Below are 25,520 nucleotides of genomic sequence, written 5' to 3'. Positions count from 1 at the left end.
TCACTGTGGGCTCATTTTTCACTGCAATATAGAGTCCTACGAAAACGGCACAACCATGACCAGAAGTACAAATAATCAGAAAATCCTTGCTCTTGTGATGAAATGAAGGACAGTTAATTTTCAAAATTATTGGCCTAATGATTTTATTGCTAAACTCTCTATGCCTCATGTAGTTTTTAGGCTTTCTGACACAGTCGTAATGTGTTATGTATGTGTATGTTATGTATGGATACCAAATCGCATTACCTAAACAGCGGGAATTCATGGGACTCGGAAACACCTTCACAATTTAATAAATTGTTCTTTGTAGCATTTCCAACAGATGAGTCCCGATAAGTCCGCAGCGATCAATTTGTAGTAGGATCACAATCATGTGATCATCAGCAGGCAGCTGACGTAGCGTTCATTTGTTGTCATGGTTACAGTGACACCATGCCGCTATCTCACAATGATACAGAAATCTTTAACAAATCCATGGGTCCAGACTATAAGCCGCATCACTGCCGAAATCTAATCACTTGGTCCTTGTGTCATGTCTGACCTTCCCTGAAAATTTTGTCTAAATCAGTCAGTCAGTTTCTGAGTAATGTTGCGAACAGACAGACAAATGTACGCCAATCGTCACATAACTCTGCCGTTCCTTGGCGGAGTAACTATTTCTACAAAATGCATGTTGACATGCTTCTCTGAGCTCTTTGCAGTCTTTCAGGTCTACATTTCATCACCAAACCGTCCTTTCCTTTGCATTTATTTTAGGTCCAGGAGCCTCAAACCGACCGGCAGCTGATCGAAACATCTCCGGTGCTCCAGAAGCTCACCAGCTTCGAGGACTCCATCGGAGTTCTGTTCACGCATGTGCGTCTGCTGGCCAGAGCATTCACCTTGAGGACCGTGGGCTTCAACCACCTCACCCTGTAAGTACAGTCAGTTGTTTGTTTGTCAGGATAGGGGGCCAATTAAAATGCAAAGCGAGCCAGTTCCGCTGAATTTATAGAAAAAGACGTCTCCCTTCAGAGGTGATGAGGCATGATGTGATGCATAATATGATCTGGGAGTTTTGTACGTGGAACATTTTAAATTGTTATATCTGTTATGAATGTGGCCGCCTCCCCTCCTCCCACATCATCGTTATGTTTACCCCCCGCAGCTGATGCATGTTCTGGCTGCTCATATAACGAATGATGGCTTGAATATCACGTTCAAAGCACCCCAGTGAAAGATTACCTCTTTCTATTAATTTTTTTTTGGCCTAATCCGAGGGTTTCACCGCTTAGAGAGAGAGAGACAAAAGACCCTTGGGACTCTGAGGACTCCATATCTGTTGTCTGCCGGTACCTGTGAGGCCATAACCCCAATGCCTCATGGGAAATGGGGTTTTAATTCACTGGGTTGTCCAGGGCAGGAGGTTTAAAATGACTCTTTCTCAATTCACTGCGTCTCTTATTTGACAGATTTCTCTCTCTCTTGACGGTGAAGTGAATACTTGGACTGTAATTTAATTTAAATTGTATATACGATACGTATAACAAATCATTATTATGCATTTGGATGTTCTTTTCTGTTAATTCCGGAGTTTCACAGCACCTCTGTGCTCGTTTAAGCTCTGACACCGGTGAACTTTTGTTCTTGTTTTTTTGTTTTTTTTCCCTTCCCTCTCCTCTCTGCCTCTGTTATGACATTTGTTCAATAGTCAGTAAAGTTACAAACTTCTACAAAGATGACTTAAAATTGATCGGCGAGAGAACGGCTCGGTCTGTTTGCAACGAAAACGTGTCATTCCTTCTGTGTAGCCGCGGCACAAACAGACTCATTTACTCCGAAGAGTTTGAGAAGACTCGCAATTTTACCTAACAAAATGTTTCCGCTAATGAGACTGTTCACTCCAATTTGAGGTGTTTCTGATTCTGACTACAGGAGGGTTATTTGCAATTAAGCTTAACTCACTTCTGAGCTTTACAGCGCAACACAATAGTGGGTTTGACAGCTAAGGCAAATTAGCCTTGGCAGCGCACCTCTGATATCTTATTGGCAGGCTGCACTCTGTAATTGCTTGCTTAGGTTTTGCCACAAGGACATTGCTCTGTGTGTGTGTGTGTGTGTGTTTTACTGTATGTGCACACATTCACACATACAGGACATGTTCTAATCCATCACTTAAATGTCAAATCTCTCCTCACTCAGGGTCAGGAAAGTTGATTAGAGGTCCAGAGGTTTGTCTCCTACTGAGCTTTACTTTAAGGACTTTCCAGCTCAAGGTTGACTTCAGCTCTCTGACATCGTGTTAAATCGCTGTATACGTACGGTGGAGGTTTAATCTTATGCATTTTTTATTTCACTGGATTCCAATGCTACGGCCGAAAGGAAAGAATTCATATATTTTCAGGGTAATTTATGCTCATTAGCTCATTAGTAGCCAAAGGCACGTTGACCTAAATAGAGCCGACTGACTTGAAAGCTGGAACTGAGCTGTGGCTGCCCACGAGGACCAAAGGTTACACCAAAGTAGGTCACACTGTCATGATAGAGAGAAGAATGAGGTCGGATAACTGAACGGGAGGGCAGACAATAAGGTAGGCCGCAGACGAGCAGACAGGACAGCGGTTGGCCTTCGGCCTATCGTTTTGTGCAGCAGTAGAGGACAAACTGACCTAGAAGGAGACGCTGTAAGAAGCAGGAATGGGAGCTGACCGAGTCTGGAGGAGCCGGAGACCGGAGGCTGCCGTCAGACAGCAGAGATGGAGAGCTGAGGCCCCCAGGCGCTGAGCTTCCTATCTCCTCTCACAGCGGAAGAGCCGGGTGTTGCAAGAATTTCACTGTCGGTGGAAACGGATCCATCTCTCTTCAAGTTCTGTTTAAAAGTACTGTGCAGCTTCGAGAGGAGAAAGTGAAAACATTTATACGTGAAATGAAGTTTTGTCAGGTTGCACACCACTGGAAGCAAATCTGCAACATTTGGAATTGCAAAAAGTCAAATTTTTTCCCCCAAATTAACCCTCTCACGTTTTGTACGAGGCTGCTGATTCACAAATTACAGGGTTTTCATTTTACATTTTAGTACGTTTTCAGGGAAATGTTGGAATATTACAATGTTGGTGTTAGTTGGGAGCAGAATTTTCATCTTTCTACTTAACTGGACAAACAAACACAAAAAGAAGGGTTGATTTCTTTTGTAGCCTCATAATAATATAGATCAGAGAAATCGCAATACAGTCTTCTGATTTATGAAGAGTCAGTTATTAATAACAATTGGGATAAAATCATGTCAACATCGTCACACCAGCCTTCTTCATGTTCTGTTAAGCGAAAGGACTGTGCAGCTTTGAGAGGAGAAAGTTAAAACATTTAAACATGGAATTGGGTTTTGTCAGGTCACACAAAACTGGAAGTTGGAGTAAATCAGTAAATCTGCAATATTTGTGACTCTTGCAACTGGAAAAAGTCTGCTTTTTTCCCCCTCAAATGACCCCTCTGAGATGTTGTACGAAGCCTTTTATGCACAAATTACAGGGTTTATATTTTACATTTTGGTGCATTTGTAGGAAAATGTTGTAATATTGCAACTCTGGTGTTAGATGGGAGCAGAATCTCCGTTTGTAATTGCAACGTCTGAACAAGATGGGTAAATTAGCCAGACTGATTGCTTCTCTCGCCCCATAAGAGTATATATCATAGATAGAAATCCAATGCAGTCTTACCATTTATGAAGAGCCATATATGAAAGAAAGATGTATAGAATGTGGATCAAATCGCCGCCGTCTGATTCCACTTCAAAGTCTCACTCTCCAGTTTCTGTTAAGTGAAAGTACTGTGCAGCTTTGAGAGTGAAAGTTGAAAAATTTATACAAGAAATTAGATTTTATCAAAGTGATTGATGTTGCACAAAACTGGAAGTTAAAGTAAATCAGCAAATACAATATTTGTGTCTCTTGCAATTATAAAGAGTTGAATTTTTACTCCCAAATTGATCAACCTTGTTTCCTCTAAGATGTTGTAGGATGCTTCTCATGCCCAGATTTTTGTGCAAAAACTGCTTTAGTTTGAGTATGTTTGAGCTCACAATTCTCCAATTCCAGCCTGTTAAATTAGAATATTTTTGACAATACCTATATAAAAAGCCTGTAAATGCATTATCATGTCTTATGAATATGCCTATAATGCACTACTAACTAAAGCTGCAGTGTTGAATCAATTAGTTGCCGACTATTAAAACAACATTCAGCGAATAATTAATCCGTTGAAGTGTTTTTTTAAAGAAAGATCTTCATTATCTGGTTGCAGCTTGTTAAATGTGAATATTCAGTGTTTTTTTTCCCTACTTCGTGAAGGAAAACTGAATATATTTGGGTTGTGGAAAAAACAAGACAAACACTGATTAAAATTTTTCACCATATTCTTACATTTTGTTGACCAAACATCTTGTTGATTTAGGGAAACAATGTTGCAGCTTTGATGTTAGTTTGGACAGAACTTCTTTGTACTCAAATTGTCTGAATGAATATACAGAACAGTAAAAGTTTATTTGCAGGGTTAAGTGCTTATGTAGCCCCATGACAGGGTATATCATGACTAGAAACCACAAAACAGTCATTATTAATAAGAACTGGGGTTAAATCGTGTCAGTATTGGCTTAATCTCTTTATTTAGGCTGGCATCAGTCACATTGTGCACACTGTAGTTAAGACATCTCGTTGCTCGTGGTCTATTGCAAAAAGTTGTACTTTCCATGTTAAATATTCTCAGTGTAAATTAGTTCTAATTAAGGCTGAACAATTTGTGGACAAGCACAATTTTTCTGACTGTTAATACAATAGTAATTTGCATTCTAATTATTTAAAGTTCATCTCCAGTTCTAGATTCATTGTGTAATAGATTTAAAACGTGATGAAGCCTTACAACACAAGACATCATCAGAAGGCTGTCACACACGGAGGACGGCATGAATCTGTCAAACAAGTGACATGACATTTAAACCCCGCTACATAATTTATATCCTAATTTGCAGCATTTGTGAGTTGCTAATTGCATTGTTTCAAATCATGTGCACGCCTCGCTACGGCTTCATTCTCAAACTCAAAACCGTTGCTAATTTTCTCCATCAAAGTCATTAAAATAATTGGATATAACTGCGCCATGGCCCTGTTTAGTACATGGATTCATGAACCATTTCCACCAACCTGTGTGCATCTTGAGTGCACCAGCTCACCTACAACTCTGGTTAAACACTGTAAAACTACTCTACGCTGCACAATGGCAAGTTGGAGTTAGTTAGCTGCATATTATTGTACCGGAAACCTATTTTAAAGAAGAATAATGATACAGAAAGTCCCCACTCTGAAAGTTGACTGGATCTATTCCTTTGGTTTGTTATGTATGAAACTCAAGACTTTTAAATTTATATTTTTATCATTGGTTCGCTGCAATTTTAAGGTGGAAATGCTCAGTTATGCCTTGCTTTTCACATAAAAAAACAAAACAAAAAATGCTGCTTTTAGTTTCAGAAGGAAGCTAAAATAATGTGAAGCTTGTAGTTGCTATATGAAGAAAAATAAGTCTTTAAGATAAGGCTTGTTCATTAAACAGCAAGTCTGTAAAGATTCTGCGTCATTAAAACTTAACTGCAAAGTCGAGGCAATGTTTTCACTCTGCAGTGAAAACACTGTTTTCTGTTCTGTGCAGTTTTTTGCCAGAAGAGACCCAGTTTCCATTATATCAAAGTACCACTTTGAATTAATACTGATCTTTTCATGTGGTTAAAATTATTCCCGCAGCATTCGAGGAGATTCTTTTTGCTGTTTCCCTTCACATGAAACCACACGTCCGCCGCATGTTGGAGTCCAAAGTGACCACTCCACTGGTATTTGTAGTTGCAGATTACGGTGATGTTTGAACCTCACAGGAGCATGCACATATGAAACAAGAACATTACTTCCCTAAGAACCAAAGAGGGGGGAAAAAATGGTTTTAAAAAATGGAGTGCTGCCTTCTTTGGGAGCGGGCAGTCCGTCGCCGCCTCTTCAGAAGGGCTGTTAAAGGTATTTTAGATCAAAGTCAAAGGCGAATAAAGACCTCGGCTCCACACTTTACTTCAATTTCCCCCACCTTACGGGAGCATTATGCCTCTGCTGTTGAAGTGAATAAGGGACGGCTCTTTGTGCCGCTTCACACAGCAACTCATTCCCTCTTTGACCTGCTCTATCTCTTCTTTTATACCTCCATCTCTTTCCTTTTTTTCGTTTCCGTCTCTCACTGTCACTCCGCCGTTTCCTCTCTCACTCTGCCTCCCGTTGGATGTGAAATTAGCTCCCACTACCCCTTGTCAGTCTTTTTCTACAACCGGCATACTTCTAGATTTCGGAGAAAATCCGCATCAAACCCTGTCGACACGCGTGTTGACATGAAGTGTGGGATGATCAGGGAGTTCCCTTTGGTCTCTGTTTCCCTCCTCTGTCACCCTCTTTTCCCAAAGTCATCTCTTCACGCTCTCATGAGCTGTGGCAGAGCCTTTTCATTAAGAAGCTCTGTGATTATTTTTAATGTGGGAGTCTGCATCACGCAACGTCCCTGCACTCCTAATGAAGCTGTGTCCTGGACCTCAAAGACGCAGTGACATGAAAAGAAGCTTCAGCTACTTCCTATGTATCTGTGTCCCTGCAGTACCTGGCATAGGTCAATTAAAATACATTCATTCATTGTCAGTTAATCTGTCAGTTACTTTCTACAGTGTTTGATTAGTTGATTGCTCTCTGAAGTGTCAGAAAATGGTGATTGATCAGTGTTCCCCAAAGCACTAGATGCCAAATTTCTTGGTTTGTCCACAATCAAAAGAAGATAAACAAGGCACAAAATCTTCAATTTTGAGAAGCTGGAATCTGAGATTTGTTGCTTTCTGAAATGTTTGATTAGCTATTCGGCCTCTAAAATGTTTAAAAATGTTGGTCAGGGTTTCCCAAAGCCCAAGATGACAAATGTCTTATTTGTCCACAACCCAAAGAGGATAAACAAACAAACAAAAAAAAATCTATCAAAATAGTTGGCGATGAGTTTAAATTTTTCCTAACTTCTAATGAAGCTCATTTATCGTCAGTTAATCCGTCAGTTACTTTCTTGAGGGTTCGATTAGCTGTTCAGTCTCTAAAATGTTGAAAAATGTTAGTCTGGGTTTCCCAAAGCAGTAGATGACAAATGTTTTGTTTTGTCCACAGCCCAAAGAGGATAAACAAAGCAGAAAATGTTTCTTTTTAAGAAACTCGAATCAGATCAAAACTATAAGTTTTTCAAAATATTTGGCGATAAGTTTAAACACTCCTTAACTTCTAATGAAGCTCATTTATTGTTGTTAAACTGTCAATTACTTTTTTTTGAGTGTTCAAGTGGTTGTTTGGTCTCTAAAGGGTCAGAAAATGTTGAAAGTCCCGATCAGTGTTTCCCACAGCACTAGATGCCAAATTTCTTGGTTTGTCCACAACCAAAAGAGAATAAACAAGGTAGAATATGATCAACTTTAAGAAGCTGAAATCCGAGATTTGTTGGTTTATCTGTCGATTATTTTTGAGAAGTTGTTTGGTATCTAAAATGTCAAAAAATGTTGATCTGGATTTCCCAAAGCCCAAAATGACAAATGTCTAGTTTTGCCCACCAGCCAAAGATATGCAGTTTACTGTAATAGAGGAAGAAAGAAGCCAGAAAATATTCAATTTTAAGAAGCTCTTATGTAATCTTTAGGTATATATCAATTATAATGCATTATGGTTGCAACTAGATAAGGATTCGATTAGGTGTTTGGTCTCTAAAATGTCCAAAAATAGTATAAAAATGTCGACCTGTGTTTCCAGAAGTCCAAGATGCTAAATGTCTTGTCTTGTCCACAACCCGAAGACACTTATTTTTCTGTCACAGAAGGTAAACAAAGCAGAAAATTAATTTTAAGAAGCTCAAATTGGAGATTTTAGAGGTTTTTACCTTAAAAATAGTTGAAAACTAATTGATTAACTGTTGAAGCCTTAGTCTATAATGCATTACAGGCTTTATAAAACTCATCAGTGCTTATAAGCGTGCATGATAACCGATTACAAGGGCTATGAGGGAGTTTAAGTGATGGACATAATGTATTATAAGTTCAGCATTCATAATACATAGAGACACCAGTATTTCAAAGAGGAATTAGACTCTTAGCCAGTTATAAAGAAACAAAGAGAACTCCTCTAGCATCACTTTGTGAGCTTTAAATAAAGTGAGAGCATGACATGAGTCATCCCAGGGCACTTCACATTAAACGTCAAGACCTTAAGATATTATACTGTAGAGAAAAACCCAACAAAATCTATTTTAGTGAGAGGAAAAAACTCCCTTTTAAAAGGAAAAAGGGAGGGTGGCCGTATGCCTCGACCAGGTAGGGTGATGTAAAAGGGGAAGACTAAGAAGATAGAAAAGAAACGGATAAACAACACTGGTAAGATCAAACTCCAAAAGGACAAACACCTTTGAAAGAAGACACGAAGTTAATAGCATGCAATATTGGCATATAAATATATGGAGAGTGAAGTCAAAGCCATCAAGTCTTCCTTGAACATTAAATGGTACCATCACATTTATCGCAGTTTCCAGTGGGACCCTATTGCATTAACAGCACGTTCGTGACATCATCATGTAAATGTATTGTTGCATATAACTTTTAGCAAGTACGTATAATAATGCTACTTATATTAATGGTCATGAAGCATCCATGTCACAAGTTTATTTGTAGTTAAGTGATACTACAACAAAACAAATAAAGTGTGAGACCAAAAAAATAACAGTGATTATCAAAATCATTAGTTTCTGAAACGTCACATTTCAATTAAAACCAAAAATGGCAACATCCTACCAACTGTAGTGGCCAACAACAAGAGACTGGGGTGGTTTTAGGCACCAGAACTGGTGTACATGTGCTTTCAAGATTGAGGCAGGGTTTTGTCAACCTACACCAGATGAATGAAAGTTGAGAAACCAAAGTCTGCACATCCACCGGTATTAAAAATTCGTGCAACAGAATAACAAGAAATCTATGATTCCTGCCCGACAGAATCCCCACTCAGTCATCTTCAAAAGTTTGTGGTCTGGTCTCCACGATGCCTCCGTACCTCGGCCTTGAATGCCTGCTATGCATGGTCCAAGTGCTGGGTTTGGTCTCCAGTTTTTGGCTCGACAAAAGCCCTTTTATAGAAATCTGTGCGGTGGTTAAACCTTCTATATCTGTTAGTGCCTGCTGTGAAGCTCCCCATTCATCAGTGACAGTTTGCGAGCTGCCTCTCACATGATGTATTATGATTGGCAGGAGATTGTGTCTGGAGTGGCCTCTCAGCGGCCAAAGGCCAAACGGACTGAAGGATGAAAAGCTCTGCACATCAGCTGACAGGTGTCGCTCAGACATTACGGCTCAGATTAAAGACAAGCGGTGAAATGAAGGAGAATTGCAGTTTTAATTTCCTATTAGAGAGCCTAGAGCTAGTTAGTTTTGTTATATAGTCTAGTTTATCACCAGAGGAAGATTGTCAGTGCAGTCTTTAGTTTGTTAGATGTATAATTTCAAGCTCAAAGTGGCTTCAAACAAGGATTCAACACCTTTATGACGAAATCACTTCACACAGACAGCAATTTCACACTTAAAACGCCCAGTTTACTTTGAAATGAACTTAAAAATGACCCGATGTAGGTAGGCTGATCCCAGGCAGTCTTGCGCCATTGGCCACTGCATTTGATGTGATGATGCCATTTTCTGTTTTAATTAGTATGTCACCTTTTTCCTAAAGAAGAAAGACTTCAAATCACTTGGACTTTTTTGGCTTTATTTGCAGCCACCAAAAAGTTGCTTGTAAATCCTCCAAATTGTTGTAGCATCATTTAACTGCTAATAAACTATTGAAACGAATACTTCAGAAACTTTGTTATAAGTTCCATGAATGTAAGCCTTAGAATTTCATTATAATGTCTTATGAATGTGCTTATAATCCATTAGAGACACATAGAAAATCTTACTCTTTTTTCTTGTATTAAACATTTAAATGGACTCTGAGAGGCCGCTTCTCCTCTTATAAAGTGAAGATTTTATCATGTTTAACCCTCTAAATCTAAACCCCCCCCAACAAGATTACAATGTGTGTCGTCTTTTAACCATATCACCAAAATTACACCATTTATTTGAGCCAAAACTGTCAAATTTTCAGCTTTCTGACCGTCATTGAACGTAACGTGTGGCGTAAAGTTCCGACAGAGAAGGTGTGTCTTAATATGTTTAATAATCGCTTTATTCTACACGACTAATTAAAATTTTTTTCCCAAAAATAAACCATTTGCGCCAGATTCTGTGACAAAAAACTAAGAAAATATGGTGCTTCTCTGTGCAACTAAGAAGGCACGATTTCGTCAACTGTGACCAACAATCTTTCAAGGCTTGTTTTGCAGAGTAGAGTGAAAAATGTCTAGTTTGTAGAGGCAAAAATGCAAGTTTTAACCCATCTAGAGCATCTAAACCACCAGTTTTTCTCACATTGGTCACACCTGTGCATACTTGTGAAAGTATTGTACATATTTATTCATTTTTTTTCAATTTTTATCAAACAAATTAGTGCTGGGCGATATGGAAAAAAAATCATATATTACCATATGGATTATTTTATATCACGATAACAATATGCCACAATAAAGTATGTTTTCAGTTATTCTCTGAAAAGTTTGACAAAAATTTCATTGCTTACTTTTCTAGATGAAACTTCAACCTGTTGCTAGGGCTGGGTTGAATGGTGGTATGTAGATATTCATTTTGAGATTTCCTGTGTTTTTTATTGTTGCAAATTAAACATTTTGAACATTTGGATTGTTTTGATAGAGAAAACAAGCAAATCTACAGCTGTCACCATCTGCCAATAAACTTCTTCTGTCTTTTTTGTACGACTACATGGGTGAGAGAAGTGATTATGGAAACAAGCTTCCCTCTGTTACTGAAGGTGGGGTTAGATGAGAGTTCAAAAACTTTCATCAGAGGAAAAATAACTACTTCCAGCTTTACGAATGCGAGAATCGACTGTTTTTTACTCTTTTTGCATCCTGATACTTCGACTCTCTTTGGCCTTTTAACGTTTGTTGCGCTGAACAATTATTAAACAGAAAGAAAAGATTAAAAGAGCGAGTAATCGAGAGTTACGACTCGCTGCTAAACGCGGCGTTTTCACCTAACCTCAGATCTCTTTGGCTCAGATGCGCCGCGGCTCATAAAAGGCAGAGCCGCCGAAAATTGGACAATAAACTTTGACCTTTCTCCCGCTTTGATGTCAACCTCCTCCTCGTCTTCCACCTTCTGCATCTTTCTCTCTCATCTTCAGACTTGGCCTCCTGCTTGGAGCTCATGGATGGATATGTGACTCCCTGCTCACATGGCTTCACTTACCCCCACGCTACCGACGCTTCCTTCCTGCCTGGCACAGCACCAGCCCACATCTGCAATGCTAATCTATAATTCTGTTTAATTAATGACCATTACAGCAGCCGCTCTCTCACGCTGTCATGTGTGGGGACAGGAACTGTTAAAAGATGTTCTCCAACTGGATTTTTGACAGGCTTACCTGCAGGTGTACCAGGGCTTTTTTTCCTCCCCATCCGCCAGCTTTGTTTTTTAGGGTTCGAGCACCAAGGGTACCCTAGTGAAACCCATGGGTTTTTATTATACTTTCTTCATCTGCCGAAAAAAATGCATTTTTAGGCCCTAAAAATACTTCAAAATGTGCTGATGTTTGCACACACATCAGGACCTGCGAATAATGTGATATTTGAGGGGAATGGCTCAATAGCGCCCCCCACAATATTATGAAAATTCAGCCTCCAAACCACGTTTCACCTACAGCTGCGAAATTCGGTACGCATACGGAACTCGTCAGGGCAAACAAAAAAAGCCTCTTACACAAAACCCAACAGGAAGTCAGCCTTCTTGAATTATGATTCATACCATAATTTCCGGACTATAAGCCGTTACTTTTTTCACACACTTTGAACCCTGTGGCTTATTCAATGATGCGGCTGATTTTTAGATTTTTATGGCCAAGCTTCATGTCACCAGTATGTTTAGCTTCGTCACATCAGACCAATGAAATTACCAAACAGGTCACAGTGGGCCAATGAAACTGGCTCCATCTGCCTCAAACTTTACATGCGTGACCAGAGTCCGGCCTTCATCAGATACATAGGCCGAAATACACTCTCAGTCGCAGCACCACCTGGTGGAGATGCTTGGATTCGCTGACCAGCAAGGATGCGAGGACCCGACCGATGCTGCTTGTAGCTTGAAAATTTCGATCGCAATCAAAGCCCAGAGTTTCCTTCATAACGGTTTCTACTTCAGCCAGCCTCCGAGTTGTCACACAGTCTGTCAGAGCAGCCGTTCCCAGAGGCCGCCCATGAAATGTACATTGCCGTTTTCTGTTAAAGGACTAAAAGCCTGGTAGATTTGTCGAGAGAGCATGATGCCTTTCATGCCCCACTGATGTGTAACTGAGTGACCTCATGTGAAACCCTCCCTGCTCCCATTTTTTCCGTCTTTTTTTCTCCCCATCTCACTTTATCCAACCGTTTCATTTCCTTCCTCTTCTTCTGCAGCTGTATTTTTTCCCCAAATCAACCAAAAAGAAGTTCCCACCAGACCCTGTCAGAATCTGCTTATTTTTTCTACGATAACTTAAATAAAGTAAATTAGATTCATTTTGTAAGTTACAAGCCCTTGAAATTTGCATTATTTGCATTTTTTCCTGCATTTTTTTTAAGCCACAGGACAGAACACAGACACATAAAATACTATAAAATGAAAAACACACTTCACTTTGTTGAAAACTGCAACCAAATTAGTTTTACATCCACTCCAAGTGTCACAATATAATTTCTAGGGCTGGGACTTTGACTCGTTAATTTCGATTAACTAAATACAGCGAAAATAACACGTTAAAAATAATAACACAATTAATTGCACCCTCCGCAGTTCCCTCATTTCTGGCACACCGGTAACTCTGATGAACACTCCAGCCCAGTAGGTGGCGGTAGTGAACCTAAAGTCTGTCTGTAGCCGTGAAGAAGAAGCACAGGAAGCACTGAGTGAAGTCAGGCACTGGTGAAAAATGAAGGAAGACAAGATTGAGCTTGTTGGACAGAAAGTTTTCTTTTAAACATCTTCCTGATGGCAGCTTGGATAAAAGCCTGGTTGTGTGCAAATTGTACAACAAAGAGTTTTCTGATCACTGCGTTACTTCAAGCCGACGGTATCACCTCAATGTAAAACATGTTGCTGTTAGCACCAGAGCTAACGTTAGCTACGAGTCATGCTAACGGTGTAGCCATCCCATAATAGAACACTTTTCTAGACAGTGCTTGAGTTTACAGAAAGTCTTAAAATGTTGAATAAAATCGCTATAATTGCACTTAGATTTGCAATAATCTGTGAATGTAGCAGACAGATGAAAAATGCAGATAAATAGAAATGAAACATTTTTGTGGTTTAAGTTTTTACTCCGTCGAGGCTCTGCCTCCTTGGAGGAGGAATAACCTAAACAACAAAAATATCTCTTTTAGTAACTTAATTCTAAACTTTTTGTTTATAAAAAAATTACATAAATAAAAATTGATATTCCTATAAAAAGAACCATCAAAATTACACCATTTATCAGACCCAGAAAAGATGAAAACAGAATGAATCTCTGAATTTTCAACTTTCTGAAGCTCCTTGAACTACGTATGCTGATTTTATGTGCCATACAGTGGAAAAAACAACTAAATTCAGGCTTTAAGTCATCAAAATCACTTTTTTCTATATGTCCCATTTTCCTTTTTTAAAATAAATTTTAAATTATAAACACGTACATGTCTATTCATTGATTCAACTGTCAACCACAATTTTATTTGAATTGAAAAACTTCACTTATTGTGTCAAATATTGCTATTTGACAAAACTGCAATTAATTGAGATTAATTCATTACAAAGAGTGTAATTAATTAGATTATTTTTTTAATTGCATCCCACCACTAATAATTACTAAAACTTGTTTTGTTTTTCCTGTTACCAACTTTAAGCATCAATATTAAGGGATGTATCATAATATGTCTACAGCCTAATTTTTTTTGTGTGCTATAACCAGTTTATTTAATGAAGCCATGCAAAATTTAACCTTCAAACTATGTACACTTTGCAAGTTACAGGCCCTTGAATTTGAGTAAAATTTGCATAATTTGCCTTGTTTTTTATAGCATTTCCGCGCCGGTGTAGGAATTAGACGCTTTAAATTTTCAGGGCACAAAAAAACATTTATGAATTCTGTTAAAAACTGTCCACAACAATTTTGACCTACTCCTATACTTTAAGGGCTTGTATCTGGGAAATTTGAGAGTATAAAGGTAAAATGTTGCCTGCTTTCATTAAATATACTGAAGCCGATTCTGAGGGGTTTCAGGTTGATTTATTTCTCCTAATGAATACCAATATTGTCTTCCTTTCTTCTTCTCCAGCGGCCACAACCAGAGGATGGAGTTTCTGGGCGACTCGATCATGCAGCTGGTGGCCACGGAGTATCTCTTCATCCACTTCCCTGATCACCATGAAGGACATTTAACAGTGAGGTCAAACCTCTTATCGCACACAAACTCTTCACAGACTGAAAAAAAACACTTTTCACTTTTCACATCTTCACCTGCGTTTTGTCTTTAGTCTGTGTTCTGAAACTGCTGGTCTTTGCTTTTTTTTCTTACCTGAAAAGAAGTTGCAGGTGTGCTTTTATGTGCACATATGTGTTGTTTCTTTTCCTTCCTATCACTCTGCGAATCTCCAGGTGCCATCCAGATTTTCACCCCCTTTCCTTCTTTCGCTTGTTTCCGACAAAATAACTCTCTTCCACTCCTCGCCTCACACTGTGCCTGTATGTTTACTGTACTCCTTGTGATGGGTATTGTCATGAGACAAAATTGTTCACTGGTTTTCAATAACACATCATTGTTGGCACTTTTTTTTTCTTAGCCGGAGCTGTCAAGCGTCTGAAAAATAAAGTTGCGCGAGAGATCGTGTGCTAAACTCGCACGGCTTGCAACACACAGGTACAAAGCAAACGATCACACATTGAACGCGCAAGTCCATTTTCTGACAGCGTCAAACGGCATTACAACTCCCTCAACTCGAGCGTCAGCACTTCTCTTCAGAAGGCCGACCGCTCGAGGCTTGGAGGGATTGAACCGGACTCAAACCCAAGAAGAACCTCTGCGGTTAGATATTCATTTATAGATATTTTCTGCCATGACGTCACCTGTGTGAAAGCTTCCAGCGAGCTTTTTCGTTCGTCGGACTGAAAGCTCCGACAAATACCCAAGAGTCGAGATGAGGCCACATCTGAAATGGATTTCAAATCTGGGGAAAAAAAAGAAAAAAAAAAGTGCTTATTCAACTGGTGTTAGAGTGTGTTTGTGTGGCTGCGATTGTGATTGCGTGTGTGCTGCTAAGGAGGGCATATCACAGCAAGACATTCAGACAGTCATATTGCATTCCATTTGCTCTTTTTCCACATCTCACAGCTATATTTAACATGTTTGTGTTTTTCCTTTTAGAGACTTAAATGTACCTCAGCCAGTCGAACATGTTGTCATCTGCTCGGCTCCGATGCAATATTTAACAGAAGCAATCTCCCTGAAACATTTACTCCGCATATGTCTTAGATGAATTATTACGTTTTTGTGTCTTTTCTTTTTCTGTACACTTCCATGCAGGTAAAGTCTGTTTGTTTTTCCCGCAGCTCCTCCGCAGCTCGTTGGTGAACAACCGGACACAGGCCAAGGTGGCCGAGGAGTTGGGGATGCAGGACTTCGCCATCACCAACGACAAAACCAAGCGGCCGGTCGCCCTGCGGACCAAGACGCTGGCCGACCTGCTGGAGTGTATGTCCTGCAGCTATTTGGTTCATTTCCAGAAATGTAAAACCGATAGACCCGCAATCTTTACAGACCTCTAGTAGACCCCCATTCAACCTCTCTTCTCGTATGTCTCGGCAGAATGTGCAGTTTAAGACGGCAGCATAAAGTGCCGTTATTGATTTCTTTGTTCCCTTTGTGTTAGATGTCAAAGACAGTCACTTTTCTTCTGAAGACACTGCAAGATGCTCCCTATGTGCTTAGTATGACTAGAGTAGTCATTGATGTTTTTTTTTATTATTATTATTTTTTTTTTTGTAATCCCACCAGCTCCAGCTGCCACAATCTCCCACGGTTAATAAGCTATTAATAACCTTGTGGTTTTCTCCAGGCTTAATAGAATTTCTTAGAACAGGACCTCCGAAGTGTGTTTTTCACATTTGGCAGCTGAAGAAAAAAATAATCAATTACCCAATTGTTATTTTTATCGGCCCCAATTTAGACAGACAGAAAGACTTTTGGGTATTCAGGATATTAGAAATGAGAGTTGGTGAGTTTCCACTAGCTGCTAAATGTGACATTTTCATCCGTTTTTTTTAATACACCAGTCGCTTCAAGGTAGTAAGTCTCATAACTGCAGCCAAAAAAACATCAAATTGATGAAAATACAGCTAGTTTATGTTCTTTATTAGTCTCTTTCTTGATTAAACAATGGGAATTAGTTTGTTTAGAGTGATCAAAGAAGTAAAAGACTAGTTTGCTCTGGAGGCAACAGCTGACTGACATTTTAAAGCTGTTTTAGTTTGTAAACACTTTCTTATCTGCCAGTGCCATATTCTAAATGTTAGACCATCTGACAATAAGACTAGTAAAGATTCAGTTTAATAATTGAAGAAAAACCATCTGGTACTTACTTCAAAGTTTAGGTTGGTTAGTCTGACTTGAGAGCCTCGACTATTATCACAAACAACATGGAAATATGAATTAAAATCATAATAATTCATAACTGGCTAGTGGGCTTAGTCCTATTGTTTGACTAGATGTGAATTAAGGGGTTCTGTTTTTGTAATACACTAACAAAGTCTGATTCAGCTCGATTATATTAAGTGATTTAGAAATCTTATTGCCTATTTCTCCAAGAAAAATTACATTTTTTTGTTTTTTTTTCCTGCTGTCTAGCTACATTTAGTAAGTTTTTATCTACAATATTCTAACCTGTTTATCATAATTTAGTCGTATTTGACTGTACATGTGCAGCAGCATTGGCAATAGGAACTTGTTTTCTGGTTCTGTCCACGTTTTAACTCACTGTGGGCTCATTTTTCACTGCAACGACTAGAAGTAGAGACACCTTAAAAATGTCTGTTTTTGTACTATAAGTATTTAAAAAGCCATTAATCATGAAAACTAAGAACCAAAAGTTGAATTTCTTGGATTATTTATTTTTAAAGATTAAATGTCACACATGAAAACTGCAAAAAAATAAGAATATAGCAATACACTCTTTATATATTTTAACATTGCAACTAAACACAGATAAATACATTTTTTTACCCACTTGCACAACTTCTAAAGTCCATATTAAGCCAACAGGGGGGAGCAAACAGAAACACAGGCACAGCAGTGGCAACAAAACAAAGAATAAACCATTCCAGATTGGTAGACTCAGAACAAAAAAACTGGGAAAAACAACGAAAGAAAAGAAGTGCTAATGCGTTCCAGGTCAGCATTCGGTAGACACAAATCACAAAACAACACGGCGCTTCATATCATTTGCCTTTCAAATGATCCCTGAAAGTTTCGGGCCGGAGCAGGGTTGATGACACGAGGGGAGGACGAAGGGGCGACGCTGGAAATGAGTGCAGCTCTTCTGTATATGAGCCGTCGTGCCCCGAAGCTACAGCAGAACCTCGCTGGCCTCCTGAAATATTACCTATTATTCTTCTCCCGTGTCCCACCGTCTTAGTCACAGCCAATGCAAGCGAATAGCAAAGGGAAAAAAAAACAGACGAGATGAAGATGACACCTACTGCTTACATTTCAAATCTCTTATTTTTTTTGACCGTCAGTTACTCTCAATTCAGCTTGACATACACTTTTATCTTATATGTGACATAGAGGTTTCCTTGAACTCTGTGTGGCCCTTGCTATACCAATTTCCAGTTTGATGGAAAAAGGCAGGCGACTGCATCTTTCCCAGTTGTTTATGTTAACGCCACCGTGGCCTTCCACAGCTGGGGTCCGTCTCCTAGTCTTTGTTAATGCTACTTCAAAAGCAACTCTTGAACAGACCTTTCTCTTTTGTGTGTCGCTTTATGTTTACTCTCTTTTTTTTCCCCTCTTTCTTTTGGCAGCTTTCATCGCTGCTCTCTACATTGACAAGGATCTGGAGTTTGTGCACACCTTCATGAATGTCTGCTTTTTCCCCCGGCTGAAGGTGAGCCCTTATTGATAGCAGCTCGCCGCTCTCACCTGATCAATGAGCTGCTGAGCTGGGATGTGGGGGGGAACCTGAGAAAGAACTAAGGATTTGACGGGGAGTGGAGCTAATGGCTGTGCCCTAATGGCGCCGGCCGTCGATGCAAGGCCTGAAGTGGTTCTTGGCTCTTGAATGCCTCTCACAATGGCAGCTCGGGCCGCTATTTTAGTCATCTTTAATGGCGATCGCAACGGTGTCGGGATGCATGTATTGGGCTGTTAATGTTGGTCATCAGTGTTTTTCTATTGATCCGAGAAGTGCTGTTGATGGCAGCCACTCCTGGAGCTGAATAAGTCGAGGAGGCTTCGCCGGTCAGACGTGGATAAGAAAAGACAGGCGTTTTATCCGGCGACCAAATCCAAATTTAGCCCACTTTCCTGCTAATACAGCCGCCGTAGTAGAAGATGCGAACTATCAAACACACTCTGGTACCTAAACGGGCATGCACACACACTCATGTACCCACACAGCGCAGACCTCTCCTTGTGAAGCTGCTGCAGTGGTCTGATATGCCATGCTAATTGCTGTCTTGGTGTGCCTCTCCAGGGAGAATTCCCAGCTCTAGAGGAGCTGAGCTTTGCGTCATGGTCGCTGCAAGAGAGCACCTCATTTCCACTTCCAAGAGAAAAAGTTGTGAAACAGCCAGCACGTCTCCTTACATAGCCTTCTGGAAACCACAGTGTTGCACACTGTGCTGCTTCATCCAATTTGGATGGAAATAGAGAGGCAAAACCAGGGACATAAATGCGCCTTTTCCTTATGTTTGCATCTTTTTTTTTTCTTTGCTGCAGTGCGTGATTATGCATATACAGGGAGTTTTCACGAGTGTGAATGCATCTGTGGAAATGGCTTGTACTCGAGGTGGGCTATAAGCTACGCTCTTTTTCAAAACAGCCAAATTTCTCTGCTTTAGGCTAAAGGAGTGTGGATGCCCCCCAGAGAGAGGAAAAGTGGGAAAGAAAAAAGGGGAAGTACAGCACGGAAGCAAGAGCAGTAGCGATGGAGGGTTGGGGGGCAGCAAAGCAGGAGAGAGTAGGGTAGCGCGAGCAACAGAAGCAGAGGCACTCTCTGTAGAAAATTAATAGGAGCAGACAGTTCTGGATTCAAAGTCTGCCTTTTTATGACAAGGCTGCTTCCCTGTTAATGGAAGGGCTTTTAGAAGTCCCCCTTGGATAAGAGAAATGTATCAGGGCTGCACACCTGGGAGACTCCCAGACGCTCTTTATTTCTGGCCGGGGATTGGCTTTTGTCTTAAGTAGCCTGTGATTTGTACTCACCGCGAAGACACAGATGGAGAGCCAGTCAGAGAGGGAGAGAGCAAATAAGTCAGTCCAAAAGGAAGGGGGGGTTAAAAGCATGGAGATGGCAAGAATGAAATAAAAGCATGAGCGACTGGCGGAGAGAGCTGCGGCTGATTTCTATTCCTTGTGTTTCTGATTATTTGAAAGAAGTTAGCGGTGGAGGAGGAAGGAGTTTTGATTAGATGTGGGCTGTGTTTTGTGTTGCAGGAGTTCATCCTGAACCAGGACTGGAACGACCCCAAGTCTCAGCTGCAGCAGTGCTGTTTGACCTTGAGAACGGAGGGCAAGGAGCCTGATATCCCGCTCTACAAGTAAGACCCCAGAAAACACGGCGAGGCGCTCCGAAGTGGAGCTTTAGGAAGTAAAGCAATCACTTCATGTGCCCGGAGTGACATTTTGTTTAGAGCTGTATTAATCCTGATTGAATTTCTTGTGCCAGATATTGCTTAGATAGCAGAATTCCATAACAACACACAATATACAGCACAAAAATAAGCCAAAATAAGGCTAGAATAGAAAAGAAAGAAGTAACACTGGCAATAATAGTAATATGACATATGATATAGATGGATAGAAATACTGCAAATGGTTCCGTAAATTATTCTGAAAATCAGATGAGAAGATAAAATGACAAACACTTGACAACTGTAGGTATAGTGCTGCACTCCACCTTTTTCCCTCCTCAAAGTGTGGATAAGAAATACTCAAAATCTGAATAATACGTTGTTGTATTGATTGATTCACAGCTCAGACATTGAGTATGAATATATGACAAAGCTGGTAACCTTTGAGTGGCACAGTGGATTCAAATCCATTCTCCACTCAGCTCATGTTAACATCCTTTCTCTCATTCATGATGGTTTCTTTATTTGTGATGCAGAGAGGCATTACAGACCCTGTGGGCTACTTGTGCTTGCAAGACATAAAAGCTTATTTAGCTTCTCTTTTATAGTCTAGACTATCAGATAAGCTTGACCTCTACAACTTTTCTTTACAACTGATGATCTGAATGCACTTTCATTTGCTTGCAACAAGTGAATTGAATTATTCAGAGAACACACTAGCTCTGTTCATTCACCTTTGCTGCTCAATGCCATACTAATTACAACCTGCTGCGTCTGTGGTAATGTTTCAAACTACTTAGTTAGATATTTGCCTGATAATATTTTAAACTATTATAAAATTGGTATAATGTTTGATTGTTTGCTAAGTCGGGATGTAATTTTTAATCGATCGGTATTAGCGAGAAGCTAAGCCCGATGCCTCGTTAACAAGCCATAAAAACAGCTGTTTCATAATCAACTATGATGTAAAAATGCTGTCCGAGTTTGTCCTGACTTGATTTCACAGCTAAGTGCCGGTTGGAGGTCATTAAGCTTCAACACTTTGTCATGGTGCCCCTTTACTAGCTAAACTCCCCCAATGCTCCAAGGTTGCTACAGTATTGAACAGTCAGAGCTGCTACAGCTCACCTGCAATGCTTGAAGTGTATATTATCTGGGAAAATGGTATTGGGTATCTACCAGATGCTAAATTTTAAATGAACATAAAAATGCACTTGATCAGGACATCTTTAGTGGGCACTTATAGTTGACTCATTATGTAAAATACCACTTGGATTATTGGTGGGGCGACTGTGGTTTAGATGGTAGAACTGTTTTTTTACTAATGTCAAGGTTCGACCCCTGGCTTTGTCCTTGGCAAAACATTGAACCCCCAAATTGCTCAGTTTGTGTGTGAATGGGTGAACGAGGAACGCATCGTAAAGCGATTTGTTGCTAGGCAAGGTTAAAAATGCAGACCTCTTGAAATGCCATAGGTGCGTTCCGAAACATAAACAAACACCACTACACCTCTGATCATATTAATGCAAGAATATAAAACTATATTATCGCCATAAATCAGTTCTGTTTCATTAATTTCCTTATTCCCCACAGTGTCAACAGCTCTGATAGCAAAACTCCAGTATCTCTTCATCGACTTTAAGCTTCACTTTCAATAAAGTCTGCATCCCCTAGTATTTACATTTGGCTATTTCAACCACTAATCAATTGCTTTAATCTCTATTCCAAGTGTTTATCCACTCATTTTTACTGTTTAGCCATTTTTTATTAAATGTTTTGTAACATTTTATTCATTTCAATCAATAATCCATGGATTTTAGCTGTTTCTAGAAAGTTTATCACACACTGCTCACTCAATATGTGGATATATGTGTGTTTTATCCTTTTATACTCTATTAAATGCATTCTTTTACAGTTTTAGCTTAGAAGATTGGTGGCTCATATAGCCTAAGCATTTTCTAACTCCTATGAATCTGTACACTTGGGTTCACGCCAACGTGACCCAAATTCTGCAGTTCAGATGGGTCAGGCGTCACGTGTTCCAGCAATGTGCACCGAACACGATTCATGGGAGTTTTTTTTTCCCTCTTTGCCGTCGGGCCCCGAGCATTGTGAGTATCTGTGTACAGGTCTCTGTTGTTGTGATAAATAAACATACCCAAAGAGACCTCTTATTTGTCAAAAAGTCAAGGTGCAAGTGTCATTTGATAGAAGGCTTTTGAGAGCTGCCATGATGCAGTGTGTGTGTCGCCATGGAAACTGACAGTGTGTTCTCTGAGGAGGAAAAAAAAAACGGGGGTTGGTTGGAGGTGCAAGGGCGGTTGGAGACGGAGCAGCTCTGTGCACAATGAACTCCAGCTTTTAATCCTCTTTCCAGCTCTTCTTTTCGGTGTATTATTCCGTCTATCTGGCCAATGGATGCTGATTTTTTTTTTTCATTTTGACAACACAGCTCTTCTCCTGCAACAAAAACAAATAGAACTGCTCAGTAACCTGCATTTCAACATATGTATACATAAAGCTAACCTTTTTAGCTTCACCCTTGAGTCTAATTACTACTTTGCTTTGTCCTTGCTCTCCTCGCAAGGTCGATGCCCCAAGATCCGTTGACTTTTTGTTGTGTTGTCGCCATCCATGTGAAGGAAAAATGACTCTTTCTCTTTTTAAGGTCATAATGGCCTTTATACAAGCAGACGCTGTAGGAGAAAGATATGTCAGGACTCTCTGCCCTGGTTGAGGTTAGATATTGTCTATTTTGACGTGACTAAGCACACTAGTTGTCCCCATATTGGTCTGTAATCTAAATCTGACCTTCTCCCAACTACAATATATACCCCTAAAGATCAGAGAGAAGAACTAATGCTGCCATTGCTTGCATGTAGTGCTGCTCTGTCGGTTTCACTCAGCCTGATAGCAGTAAACATTACTAGCAACTGAAGTCATCTGAGTCTCCATTGTGTCTCTTTGTGTCCGCCTCGACATTGCTGAACTTCCACAACAGTCTAGATCTGACACGAGTCCAAGAATAGTGTGAGTCAGACAGAAAGAAGAGGCTAAGTGACCGATAGAGGCTGGAAAAGGGCAGCGAAAGACGAGGAAGGAAAGGAGTTAATGTACCGAAGCCCCCCTGCTAAAGGTTCCCCTGTGAATGTGTCCGCCTGATGACAGATCCACACCTTCAACCCCTTTGCGCCGACGCTTTACTGTACATCTCATCTGGGCTGGGGCACACCAGGGAGCAGGCACATTTCACGTTGTACAGAGAACAAGCTGAGTCAGTAAGTCGGAGCTTTGAGCCTGAGCCGAAGCTGCTCCGGCTTCTCACCTCCGATTCGTTTGTCGTGATAATTCCAAATGACACTCCTCTCCTCCTCTCCTGTTGAGATCCGGATCCTAAAACTACGCGAGTATCTTATTTGCTCTGCACATGCGACGCTTGTCTTCGTTTTGTAAGTGAGAGAAAGGCGGCTGAATTATTGATAAAGTGTCATAAGTGACCACATTGCATTAAAAATGGATCACTCTCCTGAAATAAGTAAATTGTCTGTGAATAATTTAGGCGACTCGCAGCTTGGGTCTGAAGATGTTTATGCTAATGTTAACATTTCAAACAACTGTCATGTACACGTGTCCCTGCAGAAATAAGTTGACAGCCTGCCTCTTCTCCTCCTTTTAAGCGAGGTGCATCTGTAAATTAGCTGAGTGATATTCTCCCGTCGTCCCCTCTCAGATTCCCCCTTGTTGTTTACCCTTCTAGCGCACCACCAAACACTTGTGGGTCGCTCAAAGACTATTGTCATTCTTTTATTTTCAGCAGCTCCTCTCCCCGACGTGTCATTTATTTATTTTTTATTTGCTACCAAACGCTTGGTGTCTTGAAGATGAGCGTGGGGAGTTTGGGAGGCTTTAAAAAAAGTTGTTTATACATCCCTCAGATGGCAGAACTCAACTCGCCGCTTAAGATGAATTACATTTGTTCCAATTGAAAACTTTTTTTTATTTCACCCCCTATTTAGTTTCTCTGAAGGGCAGCGTCCCTCTGTGTCCTTGTGCCTCTCTCTTGGGTATTTTTTATTGCTATTAAGTCTCAATTCTAAACCCCTTTTTTTTTCTACTCTTTGATTTTGCAGGACCCTGCAGACAGTCGGACCCTCGCACGCCCGAACTTACACCGTCGCCGTTTATTTCAAAGGCGAGCGAATCGGCTGTGGCAAAGGCCCAAGGTGAGTAAGACACTGCGATATAATAATAAGACCCCAACAAGACAAGGCGCTCTCCTTTTCAATGCACCACTAATGGGCTCGAGAATAATGGCTGCACTTTATTGATGGTGTTTATTATGGCAATTAAGCTCTTGTTGGCCTATTCTATCGGGAGAGACATTATGCAGAATGAAAATGAATCGATTCATTATTGATTTGACATAAATTGTGTTATGGAAATATCACTTGTGTTTGTGTGTGTGTGCGCAAGCGAAGAAGACGAGGCGACACTGCAACCAACCTGTGTGCGTTTTTTTTAAAGTAAAGAATCTCTATGCGATGGGGCCTTTTCAGGGTTGGAGAGGTTGGCGATAAAGCTGCGGCTGAGCCTGCGAAAAATGAAACCTAAATCCATCAAACATCTTCCCCTCCACATGTGGAAATCCCCCCTCCACGACCCCCTCACTTGAAAGCGCTCTCTCTTGCTCTAAGCTGGCGATAAGTTTGTCCCTTTTCTGCGGGATCTTTGACAGCTTACTGTTTTTATATTTACATGACTTAAGCTCCCAGCCGCCACCTCCGCTGCTGGGCTATGATCACACGTAATATATACGGTGAAGGACGCTGTAAACAGTGCCCAGCGCCGAGCCGCCAATAGGCTTACCTTTTTCAAATGTGTGCACTGTGTTACCTGGGATTGTTCAGTGAAAAGGGGGCTCTTTCAAAACAAATAGAATGCACTTTTGATAATCCTCTCAATATTGGGACATTTTGAATATGCTAAACACCTTCTTTCTCTGTCTCCTTTTCTTTAAAAAAATCAAATCTAGCATCCAACAGGCAGAAATGGGAGCCGCGATGGATGCGCTGGAGAAATGTAAGTGCGACACAAACCCCTCCCCATCCACACACTTTAAGCCTTTCACACGCTTTGCCTTAGTGTTGAATATTAGCTTACAGTATGCAAGATGGCTGGCAGAGAGCCGTGGCCTGACCATCCGGTTGGCTGCGACATACAGAACATTAGGCCGTTTGAAGTGTTCGCCCAGAGCTCGGGCAGGACGCCGAGCCAGAGATGGAGAACCAATAAAACAAGGGGGAAGCCGAGTATCCTCAACCATGTCGATCGTCCTGGAAGTTTGTGTCGAGAGCAAAGTTTGTTGTTTTTTGTTTCTGTTGTGTTTTCAAGAGTGAGGTTTCGCACTTCTGATCCACTCTTCAGATTTGAAGGAGTGCGATGGTGATGTGTCCCTCGATGCGCTGCTTCACTTCTGGGCTGTTTTTCATCTCG

At 40.5% G+C, this 25,520-nt stretch overlaps 1 pseudogene; it reads left to right on the top strand.

Annotated features, from left to right (window-relative positions):
- Positions 1–709: 709 nt before the first annotated feature.
- LOC129348441 (ribonuclease 3-like) lies at positions 710–25,520 on the top strand (annotated as a pseudogene).

Source organism: Amphiprion ocellaris, unplaced genomic scaffold (genome assembly GCF_022539595.1).
Source record: "Amphiprion ocellaris isolate individual 3 ecotype Okinawa unplaced genomic scaffold, ASM2253959v1 Aocel_unscaffolded209, whole genome shotgun sequence".
NCBI classification, from domain to species: domain Eukaryota; kingdom Metazoa; phylum Chordata; class Actinopteri; family Pomacentridae; genus Amphiprion; species Amphiprion ocellaris.
The sequence above is the reverse complement of the archived record's forward strand: the minus strand, read 5'-3'. Positions and strand labels throughout refer to the sequence as shown.